General features: G+C 46.5%; 1 protein-coding gene across 1 annotated transcript in view; it reads left to right on the top strand.

The window, feature by feature from the left end:
* The first annotated feature begins 3774 nt into the window (after nt 1-3774).
* lrrc3ca (leucine rich repeat containing 3Ca) overlaps nt 3775-14201 on the top strand; it is a 50373-nt gene continuing 39946 nt past the window's right edge. The window contains exon 1 of the mRNA XM_055656967.1: nt 3775-4511. The gene's annotated coding sequence lies outside the window, so the exon portion shown is untranslated. The remainder of the gene's footprint in view (nt 4512-14201) is intronic.

Here is a 14201-nt window from a genome sequence, read left to right as displayed (position 1 = left end):
ATTTCAAAGTCACTTCTAAGATTTCCTAAGAACAGACCTTAAGATTAAAGAACATAAGCCTTTTCCCTTGAGAGCCACTTCTGCCATTTACTGAGATAGACGCTGATCTGTGTCCGTGTGTTTAACTGTGCTTTATACATCTGATTATTTCTCTCCTACAAATCAACACCGGAAAAAATAGCCACCACAACTCGCCCTTAACCATTTGTATTAAAATTGATCCCAGAACATTGACGGTTGAAATTATTGGGCGGCATGATGTCGTTGCAGTAGACATATTGCCCTACAGCACCAGAGACTGACTACGGCTGCCTGTCTGCACGGAGTTTGTACGTTCTCCCCATCACCTGCGTGGGTTTTCTCCAAGATCTTCGGTTTCCTCCCACGTACAGGTTTGGAGGTTAATTGGCTGGGTATAAATGTAAAATTGTCTCTAGTGTGTGTAGGATAGTGTTAATGTGCGGGGGTCGCTAGTCGGTGGGCCTGTCTCTGCGCTGTATCTCTAAACTAAACTAAATATTGTTTTTTTTTTGCAAAAACGAATCCTCTGATGATTTTATACACTTCTATAAGATTATCAATCATCCTTCTGTGCTCCAGGGAATAGAATACCTGCCACTGTTCAGTTTCTGAGCTGAATCTTAACTTATTTTGCCAATCTGCCTTGGACAACTTCACCACCAGCTCATATTCCGCTTAGGAAGCTGACAAGAACGGATACGAGGAAACACTTTTACTCACAGAGAGTGGTGAGAACAGTGGAATTCTCTGCCTCGGAGGGCGGTGGAGGCAGGTTCTCCTGATGCTATCAAGGGAGAGCTTGATAGGGCTCTTAAAAATAGCGGAGTCAGGGGATATGGGGAGAAGGCAGGAACGGTGTACTGATTGGGGATGATCAGTCATGATCACATTGAATGGCGGTGCTGGCTCGAATGGCGGAATGGCCCACTCCTGCACCTATTGTCTATTGTCAAACCAAGGGTATGAACATTTAATTCTCCAACGTTCAGTAATACATCCCACTTGTCCCCTCTTTCTTTCCCATGCCCCCTCTCCCCATCCCAGTGCGTTCCCATTTCCCCCACTATCACTATCTCCCACCACCCCAGTTATCCTGCTCCTTTCCCTTCCTTTCTACACTCATCCCTCACTTTGGAGTCCCCCGTGTCACTTCCCCCCCCCCCCCCTCCTCCTCCGCCCCCACTCTTTCCCCTCCCCCCCCCTGCTCCCACCCACCTCCTTCCCTCCCTCCAGCTTCATATTTTATTCCTCTTGTCTGACACGTTTTTGTCTCCTTTCCATCCCTTACTTGCTCCTCACATGTATCCACCTATCACTTGCCAGGCTTTGTCCCCCCCATCTCCTTTCCCAGCTCCCCCCCCCCCCCCCCCCCCCCCAGCGTCCCGATCAGAACTGTCGCCCGTTCATTCCCTCCGCAGATGCTGCCGGACCCACTGTGTTCTTCCAGCACTTTGTGTTTTGCTCAAGACTCCAGCGTCTACAGTCTCCTGTGAGCAATTCCCCTCATTTAATTTAAACATAGTGGCTTCGATTCAACCTGCATCTAGAGCTCTATCATGGTTACTACCTCCAAGGGAATTTTCAACTAAGAGATCCTTATCAATCCTTCCTCATTACTCATGAAAAAAAAAATCTAAAATAGCCTGTTCCCGGGGAGCCTCAGTAACACGCTGTTCTATGAAACAATTCCTGACTCACTCTACAAATTCTTCAACCATCCCCCTGCCAGGTCAGTTCATTCAATCAATATGTAGATTGAAATCCCCCTTGACAATGTTTGCAGCTCCCTTCTCAACTGCTCGCCTCCTCTGCCAGCGAACTCTTTTTTTGGGTACACAAAAATGCTGGAGAAACTCAGCGGGTGCAGCAGCATCTATGGAGCGAAGGAAATAGGCAACGTTTCGGGCCGAAACGCTGCCTATTTCCTTCCCTCCATAGATGCTGCTCCACGCACTGAGTTTCTCCAGCATTTTTGTGTACCTTCGATTTTCCAGCATCTGCAATTCCTTCTTAAACTCTTTTTTGGGCTCAGATTCATTTTTTACCTCCTCTGTCTGATAAGTGGCGGAGACGATAGTCCGCTGCCCAATTCCAGGGGTACCCAGATGAGCACTGGGGAAGCTGCAACATGCCGAGCACGAGTGGGGATGTGGGCTCAAGCTAATTAATTTGTCTTCTGCTTTGTTTATCAGTTTAATTTATTCTCACGTACACCGAGGTACAGTGAAAAGCTTCTGTTGCGTGCTAACCAGTCAGCGGAAAGACAATACATGATTACAATCGAGCCTTTCACAGTGTACAGATACATGATAAGGGAATAATGTTTAGTGCAAAGTCTGATCAAAGATAGTCCGAGGGTCTCTGCTTGTGGTAAGATGGTTCAGTTGCCCGATAACAGCTGGGAGGAACCTGTCCCTGAATCTGGAGGTGTGCGATTTCACACTTCTTTACCTTTTGTCGATGGGAGAGGGGGGAGAATGGCCAGGGTGCGACTCGTCCTTGATTATGCTGTTGGCCTTGCCGAGACAGTGCGAGGTATAAAATGAGTCAATGGAAGGGAGGTTGGTTTTTGTGATGGACTGGGCTGCGTCCACAATTCGCTTCAGGGTCCGGGTAGAGTGGGGTGCAAGGAGGCTCTGGAGAAGGTGCAGTAGAGGAATGCTACTTGGGTTAAGAGGTACAAGCTACGAGGAGAGATTGATAAACCTGGATTGTTTTATCTGAAGTCTAGAGATTGAGGAAAGACCTGGTAGATGTATAGAAAATTACAAGAGACATAGATAGGGTAGACAGGCAGAACCTTGTTTCCAGGGTGGAATATTGAAGACTAGAGGACATGGGTTTAAGGTGAGAGGGGCAAAGTTTGAAGGAGATGTGCAGAGCATGTTTTTTTTTTTACATGGTTTCCTGGAACATGTTACTGGGGGTGGTGGTGGGGGCAGATACATAAGTGGCATTTAGGAGGCTATTTAGATAGGCACTTGCCCAGAGTAGGGGAATCAACCAGAGGGCAGAGGTTTAAAATGAAGGGGGGAAAATTAATAGGAATTTGAGGGCTAACTTTTTCACATAAAGGGTGGTGGGTGTATGGAACGAGCTGCTGCAGGAGGTAGTTGGCAGGATTATCGCAGCGTTTAAGAAGCAATTAGACAGGTACATGGATAGGACAGGTTTGGGGTATGAGCCAAATGCAGGTGTGGGACTAGTGTAGATGGACATGTTTGTTGGTGTGGGCAAGTTGGGTCGAGTGGCCTGTTTCATAGGACTCTAAGCATATGCAGGTAATGGAGGGATATGGATCACATACAGGCAGGTGCAATTAGTTTATCCTGCATCATATTCGGCACGGACATTGTGGGCCGAATGGCCTGTTCCTGTGCTATACTGTTCTATGTTCTACTTGAACCCCATTGCTCTGTTGTTGTCTATGGCTCCTCATGACACATTCAAGGAGGGGTGGAATAAAAGAGCAGCGATTCACACCAAAGATCTATGACCTTTGATTCACACTGCACTTCAAACGTCACGATTTTACAGATGAGGCAGAAACGTGGGTCAGTGTCCAAAACAGGAAATGCTGGGAATACTCAGTGGGTCAGGCTGCAGGGAGATGGGCCAGACACAGGCAGGTGGGACTGGTAGACCTGGGACATGTTGGCCGGTGTGGGCAAGTTGGGCCGAAGGGCCTGTTTCCACGCTGTGTCACGACTCTACGACCCTAACATATATGGGGGGGGGGAAATATATATATATTTACTGTGATTGATGAAATTGCTGTTAAATGTTGATGTTTCTAAAACTATTTCATCAGCGGGCGATTAAATGAAGGCTAGACACTCTGTCATTCGTGATCATAGACCTGGGTTTCATTCCCAGATGGTTTAGAGACCTCGTTAAAGCGGGCGGGGTCTTGCATCGTCGGTGATTCCCTTCTGATGCTGTGAACGGGAGACTCGGTTTCCTCGCAGTCGCTGGAGCAGGAGATTCCCCCTAATCCTCGCCTGTGGGGAGTCGGGTTCCAACGGTTCACAGACGAGCGGCCACGGTCTTGTATGTACAAAGAGACATTGGAACCAGCCGAGGAGAGAGGGAGGGGGTGAGAGAGAGAGAGAGAGAGAGAGAGAGAGAGACAGGGAGAGAGAGAGAGGGAGAGAGAGAGGAGGAGATTACATTACAGATCACAGCAAGAAGGCGCGGAGAGAAGGAGGATTCTTCCAGCAAGCAACTGACATTGCTTGGCTCAAATCTGCAGAGAATACACGCCGGGTCTCTCAGCGAGAGGGGGAGAAAGTAAAGAACTGAAGGCTGGAATAAGATGCAGGGGGGAGGGGAGGGGGGGAGCTGTGTGAAACGGAGCGAAGGCTGAAATAGACCGGTGTTATTACACAAGTGCCTGTTGCACAGTCCTCTCCCACCGCCCTGCCTGTCAGATGCGACGATGCCGGACTCTTTCTAGGAGTGGTTTTGCTCTCCGGAGTTGTCTATCGCAGGTAAGTGGTCAGAGACTCCATTCGCCTCTCCCTCTCCCCACCCCACCCCACCCCTGGGTACCCGGTGCGATGAGTTTGGGGGAGTGGGCTGAGATGGTCGTCCAGTGCTGCTGTTGCTGCTGCTACTCTCCAGGATGCCGGGGACTCAGCTCCTACACACCCCCCTCGCCTCTGCTTTTCCCACCCTTGAAAAGTAGGTTCGAAGGAAAAGTGGCTGGGATTGAGCCCTGGGATTGGGGGGGAAAGACACTTTGCAAAACCAGTGTTTGCAGTGTCTCCCCCCTCCCTCCCACCACAACCCTCTCCTCTATTCCCAGCTCCCCACACAACACGCATGCAATGTGTTGAAAACAGTGGTTTCCTCGTTAATGCACAGCAAGTTGGGGGTTTTTTAAAGGCGTCCGCTGCATTTTCAACCCGGAATCTCATCTCCTTCGTTTAAAATTGTTCCCCAGACCCTACACTGGCATTTCACACAAATAGTGACTGGGACACACGACCTCTAGTGGCGCCCAACTCGTGGGCAATCGATGCACCTTGTTATTTAGACAAAATTCCTAGACTGTTTATAATAATAACACTGTGATTTGCGCCCAGATTGTACTTTATTGAAGGCCGGGAAATTTTAGTTCAATGCATAAGAAAGTAATGGTGGAGAAACCCTCCTCACATTTAAAATACACCACGTTCCTATTTCATAGACATAACAGCAGTCAGTCTGCAAGGTTTTGGAACTGAGGGATTCAATGTGGGATTAGGGCGGATGCTTTTCCCTCTACCAGCACAGACGCGATGGGCCGAAGCGCCTTTTTTTCAGCGCTGTAATTTTTTTAAAATGTTTCTAACGTCAGACTAGAGTGTTTCCTCAAGAGGAAATTTTAAATCCAGCATTTTGTGTCTATCTTCGATTTAAACCAGCATCCGCAGTTCTTTCCTACACGCTTCTGCTTAGTTTGATCTGTTGAGCTTTTCTCAATTGCTGAAATGAATTAACCCCTCGCCCTAACAATCTCCCCAAACCCTGCCATTTTTTTCCATCAGTTATAACATTTTCCATGACCCCTTATTCAGAGTGGAACTGCTCCCAACATTTGAATACAACGTTTGTCCATTGAAAATATCACAAAATGAAATCTTCATTGCAGTATTAATCACTGGTGGCATTTGTAGCGTGACCTGTCACATTCAAAGCATCAGCTGTACGCCACAGTCCTTTCAGTGGTAGTAAAATGTCTGCAGAACCCCTGTACAACCAGGTCTGCTGATTGTGGTCACAAAATGATGGAGTAACTCAGCGGGGCAGGCAGCATCTCTGGATAGAAGGAATAGGTGACATTTCGGGTCAAGACCTTCTTCAAGGATCTCGACCTGAAATGTCACCCATTCCTTCTCCCCAGAGATGCTGCCTGCCCCGCTGAGTTACTCCAGCTTTTTTGTGTCTATCTTCGGTGTAAACCAGCATCTGCAGTTCCTTCTTCCACTGCTGGTTATGGTAGTGAATACTGAACTGTAACACACCTGGAAGCTGGCATTGTGTTACATGGTCATCGCTTTTGTTTGGTGGTTTAAATAGTTACCCCCTCACCCCTGGAGGCTGGGAGGGGGAACATGGATAGGCCTGCGGAGTAGAGTGGGTTGTGGGCAAATGAATGGGGAAAAGAGACAAATGGAAATGGGTCTGAGTGCTGGAAGGAACTTGATGGGCCAAATGGCCATCTTTCTATGCTCAACGAACATATCATAAATAAGAACAAGAAGCATTTTTTTGCTTGAAGGAGGAAAATTGTGTAGGATATCTGGGGCGGTGGGAGTTCGTGGAGGTGGTGAGTGGGAAAGTCTATTCTTCAAATAGAGACGATAGATTTTTACTGTCAACTGAAACAGATAAACCCTTAACTTAGTCTGAAGAAGGGTTTCGGTCCGAAACGTTGCCTATTTCCTTTGCTCCATAGATGCTGCTGCACCCGCTGAGTTTCTCCAGCATTTTTGTGTACCTTCGATTTTCCAGCATCTGCAGTTCCTTCTTAAACCTTTAACTTAACCCTGGAAAGGAAAATGTTGAGGCTATGTCGACAAACCTGTAGGTATTACAGTGCCATAGTTTAACTGTGAAAGAGGATATCATATTAAAATGAACACATTTATTCCAAAATTAAGAAAGCTCAAATGTACAGAGATGATGTTATTTATGCCTTAATGTACGAGTTAATGGTTGCATAATCTAACCCAACACCTCGCTCACAGGTTGTTGCTGATTTTGTTCCAGTCATCCCTCTTATTTTGATGTCCGCGCCTGGAGTTATTTAGGTGGCAAGATATCCTGAGATGATTTTCTGTTTCTCTGAGCAGGAGTGGTTATAAAATAATTGGTGTGAAAGTAAATGAAATGTAGTGAAAATAGCGTTCGATTTTAGCTGTGATAGGGCAGGGTGAGGCAGCACCAAATGGTTTAGAACAGGGCCAGGGCTTACTTTAACTGCAACTCAGAGAGGATCAGGGGTGTAATATCTGACCAGGTAACACAGGAGCTGACCAAGATTGTCGTGAATCTTTTTAAAGCAGCATATCTACCTCATTGGTGACCCTCGGACTATCCTTGATCGGACTTTGCTGGCTTTACATCGCACTAAACGTCACTCCCTTATCGTATATCTGTACACTGCAAATGGGTCGATTGTAATCATGTTTTGTCTCTCTGCTGACTGGTTAGCACACAACAAAAGCTTTTCACTGTACCTCGGCGTCACGTGACAATGAACTCAACTAAAAAGCATTGACGGAGATTGGTCACTCGACTGGTTCGACATCAGCTCTCCTAGAGAACAGTTTGTATCACCCGCTCTCCCTTGTAGATCAAAGTACATCAGAGTGATAGGAGTTTGCTTTAAAAGCTGCCATTCTCCACCAGAACCAGCCACAGAAATGACCCAACAATCCAGCTTCTTTAAATGGGAACACCATGATTGATTGAAGAAGTCTGAAGAAGGATCTCGACCCAAATTGTCACCCATTCCTCCTCTCCAGAGATAGAAATAGAAAATTGGTGCAGGAGGAGGCCATTCTGCCCTTCGAGCCGGCACAGCCATTCAATATGATTATGGCTGATCATCTAAAATCAGTACCCCGTTCCTGCTTTCTCTCCATATCCCTTGATTCCTTTAGCCCTAAGAGCTAAATCTAACTCTCTCTTGAAAACATCCAGTGAATTGGCCTCCACTGCCTTGTGTGCAGATGCTGCCTGTCATAGAAACATAGAAACATTGAAAATAGGTGCAGGAGAAGGCCATTCGGCCCTTCGAGCCAGCAACGCCATTCATTGTGATCATGACCGATCGTCCACTATCAATAACCCGTGCCTGCCTCTTCCCCATATCCTTTGACTCCACCACCCCCTAGAGCTCTATCTAACTCTCTCTTAAATCCATCCAGTGACTTGGCCTCCACTGCCCTCTGTGGCAGGGAATTCCATAAATTCACAACTCTCTGGGTGAAAAAGTTTTTTCTCACCTCAGTCTTAAATGACCTCCCCTTTATTCTAAGACTGTGTGGCCCCTGGTTCTGGACTTGCCCAACATTGGGAACATTTTTCCTGCATCTAGCCTGTCCAGTCCTTTTATAATGTTATATGTTTCTATAAGAAATCCCACTCATCCTTCCTGCTGAGTTACTCCAGCTTTTTGTGTCTATTTTGATTGAATGAAAAATAGAGCGTGGATATAGGCCCTTTAAACCACTGAGTCGATTCACACTAGCTCTGTGATATCCCACTTCCCTATCTACTCCCTACACACTAGGGGCAATTTGGCAATTTACAGAGGGCAATTAACCTACAAACCCGCTCGTCTTTGGTATGTGGGAGGAAACCGGAGCGCTCGGACGAAACCCTCGCGGCCACAGGGAGAACGGACTGACTCCCCACAGACAGTACCCGCGGTCAGGATCGAACCTGGGTCTCTGCCGCTGTGTGTCAGCAGCTCTACCTGCTGCGCCGTTGCACCACTGTTACTCATATTACAATCTGCGATGAAACCCATCATAAATGTACTACCTTTCTCAGGGACAGCTTCTTTCCCTTTGTAATCAGTCACCTGGATAGTTCTTCCATAAGCGATGGCACTCCCCGATTCGCCACTCCCTCATTGTGGGCAGTGGACATTGTCTGTGGAATTGATACATTGCAATGCTGAGAGCTGTTTTCTGCACTCTGTATCTTCCCCTTTGTTGCATCTATTATACATGAGTTTGATTTGATTTTTTAAATACTATTTTATCTGATCAGATAGCGTGCAAAACACTGTGCCTTGGTACACGTGACAATCATACATCTAAATCTAATCCTTTAGCAATGGCTTGATGTCGTTTCTCATTATAATTCAACCTGCTTGATACGGTGTGGTGTCACTGTCGGTATTTAGAGTCATACAACATAGAAACAGGCCCTTCGGCCCAACATTCCCATGCCGACCAAGATGCCCCGTTTGCAAGTCCCACCTACCTTCGTTTTGGCCACATCCTTCTAAACCTTTCCTATCCATGTACCTTTCCAAATGTCCTTTAAATGTTGTGACAGTAACGTGCCTCGACTACTTCATCTGGCAACTCGTTCCAAACACCCACCACCCTTTGTGTGAAAGGAGAGAGGGGGGATAAGAGAGAGATATAGGACTCATAGGTCGACACAAAAAGCTGGAGAACTCAGCGGGTCAGGCAGCATCTCTGGTGAGAAGGGACGGGTGACGTTTCGGATCATGCCCTTCTTCAGACTCTACACATATAGGACACAGAGAGTTGGGCCTACACAAAACCACACACACACGCCACGCACACACTCACACACTCCACACACTGCACGCACACACACACACTCACACATCCTACACACACACGCACGCACACACGCACACACTCACACACACACACACTCACACACTACACACACGCACGTACACACACACACACACACATACACGCACACACACACATACATGCACACACACTCCATATACACACACACACTCCACACACACACACACACACTACACACACACACACACACACACACACACACACATACACACACCCACCCACCCACACACACACACACACACACATACACACACACACACATACACGCACACACACACACACACACCCACACATATACACACACACACTCCATACACACACACACACACTCCATATACACACACACACTCCACATACACACGGACACACACATACCCACCCACACACACACACATACACACACACACACACACGCGTACACACACACACACACACACACACACACACACACACACACACACACTCACACACACACACACACACACACACACACACACACACACACACACACACACACACACACACACACACACACACACACACACACACACACACACACACACCCCCACACACACACCCACACACACACACCCACACAACAACACACACACACCCTCCACACACACACGCACACCCCACATACACACTCAAACAAACACACACGCTCCAAATGCACACAAACACGCATACACCATATGCACACACTCTTACACACTCACTCACACACTCACTTACACCCACACACTCCACACACACACAAACACACCACACACACACACGCACACAAACATACCCCCGTAACCACATCCACTCTAACACAGACAGACACCACACACACTCCACATACACACATACACACCACACACATACAAACAAACACTACAGACACACATACACACCACCTGCACACAAACATGCACAGACACCACACACACACACTAAACAACGGTCTGGGGAGTTTTTTATTATTTAATTTGTGGTTCCGCTGACAAGATGAAATTGTATTGCCCGTGTGTATAATTGTTCTCAAGAGGGTGATGACGAGTTACCTTTCTTCATAGTTAGTGTACATACCTTCTGTGGATCCATGCATAAGGAATTCCAGTCTCAGGAGACACTGGAAAATAATTCCAAGTCAGATGGTGCATGGGTCAGAGGGCATCCCCTGGGTGGGGACAAGTTGCTCTTGTCTTTCTGTTTGGTAAAGGTCACATGCTTGGAAATAACTGACGTTATCACAGTGCAGAGAAGGAACTCATTGCCACAGAATGCTGGCAGGCCAAGTCAATGGATATTTTTAAGGGGGAAATTGTCAGATTTTTGATTAGTACAGGGTGTCAGAGGTGATGGAGTGAAGGCAGGAAAATTGAATTGAGAGGGAAAGATAGATCAGTCATGAATTGAATGGCAGAGTAGGCTTGATGGGCCAAATGGTCTAATTCTGCTCCTAGAACTTACGAAAAACACACACGCACACACAAAATGTTTTATCTTATGTAATACTTCTGAGGACAATTCATAATTAGGAAGAATTGTGAGTAGCCAGGAAATATCTCCCATTCATTTAAAACAAATTCATAATCCATCTTGGATAATGCCAAGAGCTCACCTTGGGATAGTGGTCTTTCATGGGGTGAATTGTGGAGCTAGATTGAACCCAAAGCCTAATTTACCGATACTCATGAAATATGTTTTTGCCATCTTTGGTTGGCATCCTCTTCCAACGTGGTTTGGGAACAGCTCCATCCGAGACGGCAAGATATCGCAGAGCATTGTGGACGCAGCCCAGACCATCACACAAACCAACCTCCCTTCCATTGACTCTCTTTGCACCTCACGCTGCCTCGGCCAGGCCAGCAGCATAATCAAGGACGAGTAACACCTTGACCACTCCCTCTTCTCCCCTTCCCCATCGAGCAATAGGTATAATCTGTGGTGAAAACGCACACCTCCAGTATTCAGGGAGAGAACTTTTGTTCCAGCAAAGAGTGTAAGCAGGCAATGGCAGGCAGTGACTAGTGGGGTACCGCAAGGCTGACCCCAGCTATTTACAATATATATTAATGATCTGGATGACCATGCGGATGACACCACAACTGGAGAGCATTCCTGTTATCCTACTACGATTAGGGGGAGATCAGAATTACTATATATCCAGAACAAGGGGTCACAGTTTAAGGATATCCAGAACAAGGGGTCACAGTTTAAGAGACCTGGGTTTGCAGCAGGCAGTAAGAAAGCGACATGGGATATCCAGCACAAAGGGTCACAGTTTAAGAATGGTTTATAGTCTCTAGAATTTAGGAGATTGAAGGTTGGACAGGCTAGGCAGGAATCGATGTTGGGGAAGTCCCAGGACAAGGGGTCACAGCTTTTTAGGACACGAGATGAGAAATCTCACTCTCTGCCACAGAGGGTTTGAGGCCAGTTCATTGGCTATATTTAAGAGGGAGTTAGATGTGGTGAATCAGAGGGATGGAGAGAAATTCTCTGCCATCATATTAAGGTAGGGCCGAATGGCCATTTCATGTTTCTATGGCTATGTTTCTTAAGAAGGTAGTTGAGGCCAGTTCATTGGCTATATTTAAGAGGGAGTTAGATGTGGCCCTTGTGGCTAAAGGGATCAGGGGGTATGGAGAGAAGGCAGGTGTGGGATATTGATTTGGATGATCAGCCATAATCATATTGAATGGCGGTGCAGGCTCGAAGGGCCGAATGGCCTACTCCTGCACCTATTTTCTATGTTTCTACCTCATTGGATACCTTAGGGCTAGATTTGATCAGATTTTACTGGCTTTATCTTGTACTAAATGTTATTCACAATATTTCCTGTATCATGTATCTGTGCACTGCGGAAGGCTTGATTGTAATCATGTATTGTCTTTCCACTGGTTAGCACACTACAAAAGCGTTTCACTGTACCTCGGTACACGTGACAATAAACTTAAACTAACTAATGTCAACTGATGAATTCCTAAAGCTGAGTCTGAAATAAATGCAAAGGACTTTCCTCTCTGTACCATATGCCCTGGGAAATGCCTGCGTAGGATTGCGCAGCTAAAAATAACCGGGAACCCTCTGGGATATGGAGATGCAGGCTAATTGTGCTTATTGGATTTTTAGCATGCAAATGGATTGCTGAGGCAGGGAAAGAATGCTATTGAAAAAACACTTTGGTGACAGTGACAAACACGGAGCTTGATACCAAAGCCTTCAGTCAGCACTCAAAATGCAAGTGCCTCCACACACATAGTTACTGAGTAGTTTGGTAGAGGGTTTTATGCATAGGAAGAATTTCTTTATTCTGCGTGAAGGATGGAGTGGCGATATGTCATGAACACAATGTACTTAATGGGCTGTCACAGCAGCTCAATCAATAATGACTGAAACTAAACCAAGCATTGACTGAAAGTGGGGGGTGGGGAAGCTCTTTTCTGAATCTGAAACAATATCATGTTCATAAGTGATTACAGCAAAATTAGGCCATTCGGCCCGTCCATTCTACTTTGCCATTCAATCATGACTGATCTATCTTTCCCTTTTAACCCCATTCTCCTGCCTTATAGAAAACAGGCAATAGACAATAGGTGCAGGAGTGGGCCATTCGGCTCTTTGAGCCAGCACCGCCATTCGATGTGATCATTGCTGATCATCCCCAATCAGTACCCTGTTCCTTCCTTCTCCCCATATCCCCTGACTCCGCTATCTTTAAGAGCCCTATCGACCTCTCTCAAACCTTTCCCCCATAACCCCTGACACCCGTACTAATCAAAAATCTATCTATCTCTGCCTTATAAATATCCATCGACTTGACCTCCGTAGCCTGCTGTGGCTGTGAATTCCACAGATTCACCATCCTCTGACTAAAGAAACCGCTATTCATCTCCTTCCTAAAGGGTCGTCTAATTCTGGGGCTGTGAGCTCTGATCTTCCACTGGTGGAAACCCACCCCCCACATCCACTCTATCCGGACAAGTAGAGTCAGGTGGCTCATTTGTTAATAAAACAGGCACGTTAAGCACTCTTACTTGGTCAAAGCCCATTAATCTAGATCAAAGTTGGTGAACTGACGACCATGATAAGAGAGAGGGTGGAAACTACAGTGTAGGTGAGATGGATTTAAATAAGGAGATAATCACTTTTTGATTATTGAGTGGGTTCCATCTGCAATGCAAAACCTGTATAGCAATCTGTAGCATCTGACAGGAGCCATGTAATCCACCATTAGCCCATTTACAAAATCTTTCTCATCGTCCCCTTTATCCTCATCAGTGGCGGAAGACAAAATCAGGGTTCTAGAAGCAAAAAATAAAGACACAAACTGCAGGAGTAACTCAGCGGGTCCAGTCGCATCTCTGGAGGACATGGCTAGGCGATATCTCTGGTGGGGACCATTCTTCAGAAAAACTGGGTGAATTAAGACACAATGAACTGCAAATATCGGTTTATTAAAAACCCCCCCCATAAAGTGCTGGAGTAACTTAGGAGGTCAGGCGGCATAGACACAAAATGCTGGAGTAACTCAACGGGTGATGTAGCATCTCTGGAGACATGGAGAGACAATGTCTCGGGTTGGAACCTTCTTCAGATGGATTGGGTTTATTGAACTGAATGAACTGCAGATGCTGTTTATCATAAAAGAAACACCAAGTGCTGGAGTAACTCACCAGGTCAAGCAGCATCTTTGGAGGACACGGATTGACAACGTTTTGGGTTGGAACCTTTCTTGAGACTCATCTAAAGAAGCGTCTCGACCTGAAGCGACACCTATCCATGTCCTCCAGAGATGCTGCCTGACCTACTCAGGTACTCCAGCACTTGGTG

This window comes from Leucoraja erinacea, chromosome 27, assembly GCF_028641065.1.
Source record: "Leucoraja erinacea ecotype New England chromosome 27, Leri_hhj_1, whole genome shotgun sequence".
Lineage (NCBI taxonomy): Eukaryota > Metazoa > Chordata > Chondrichthyes > Rajiformes > Rajidae > Leucoraja > Leucoraja erinaceus.
This window is presented reverse-complemented; position numbering and strand designations above follow the sequence as displayed.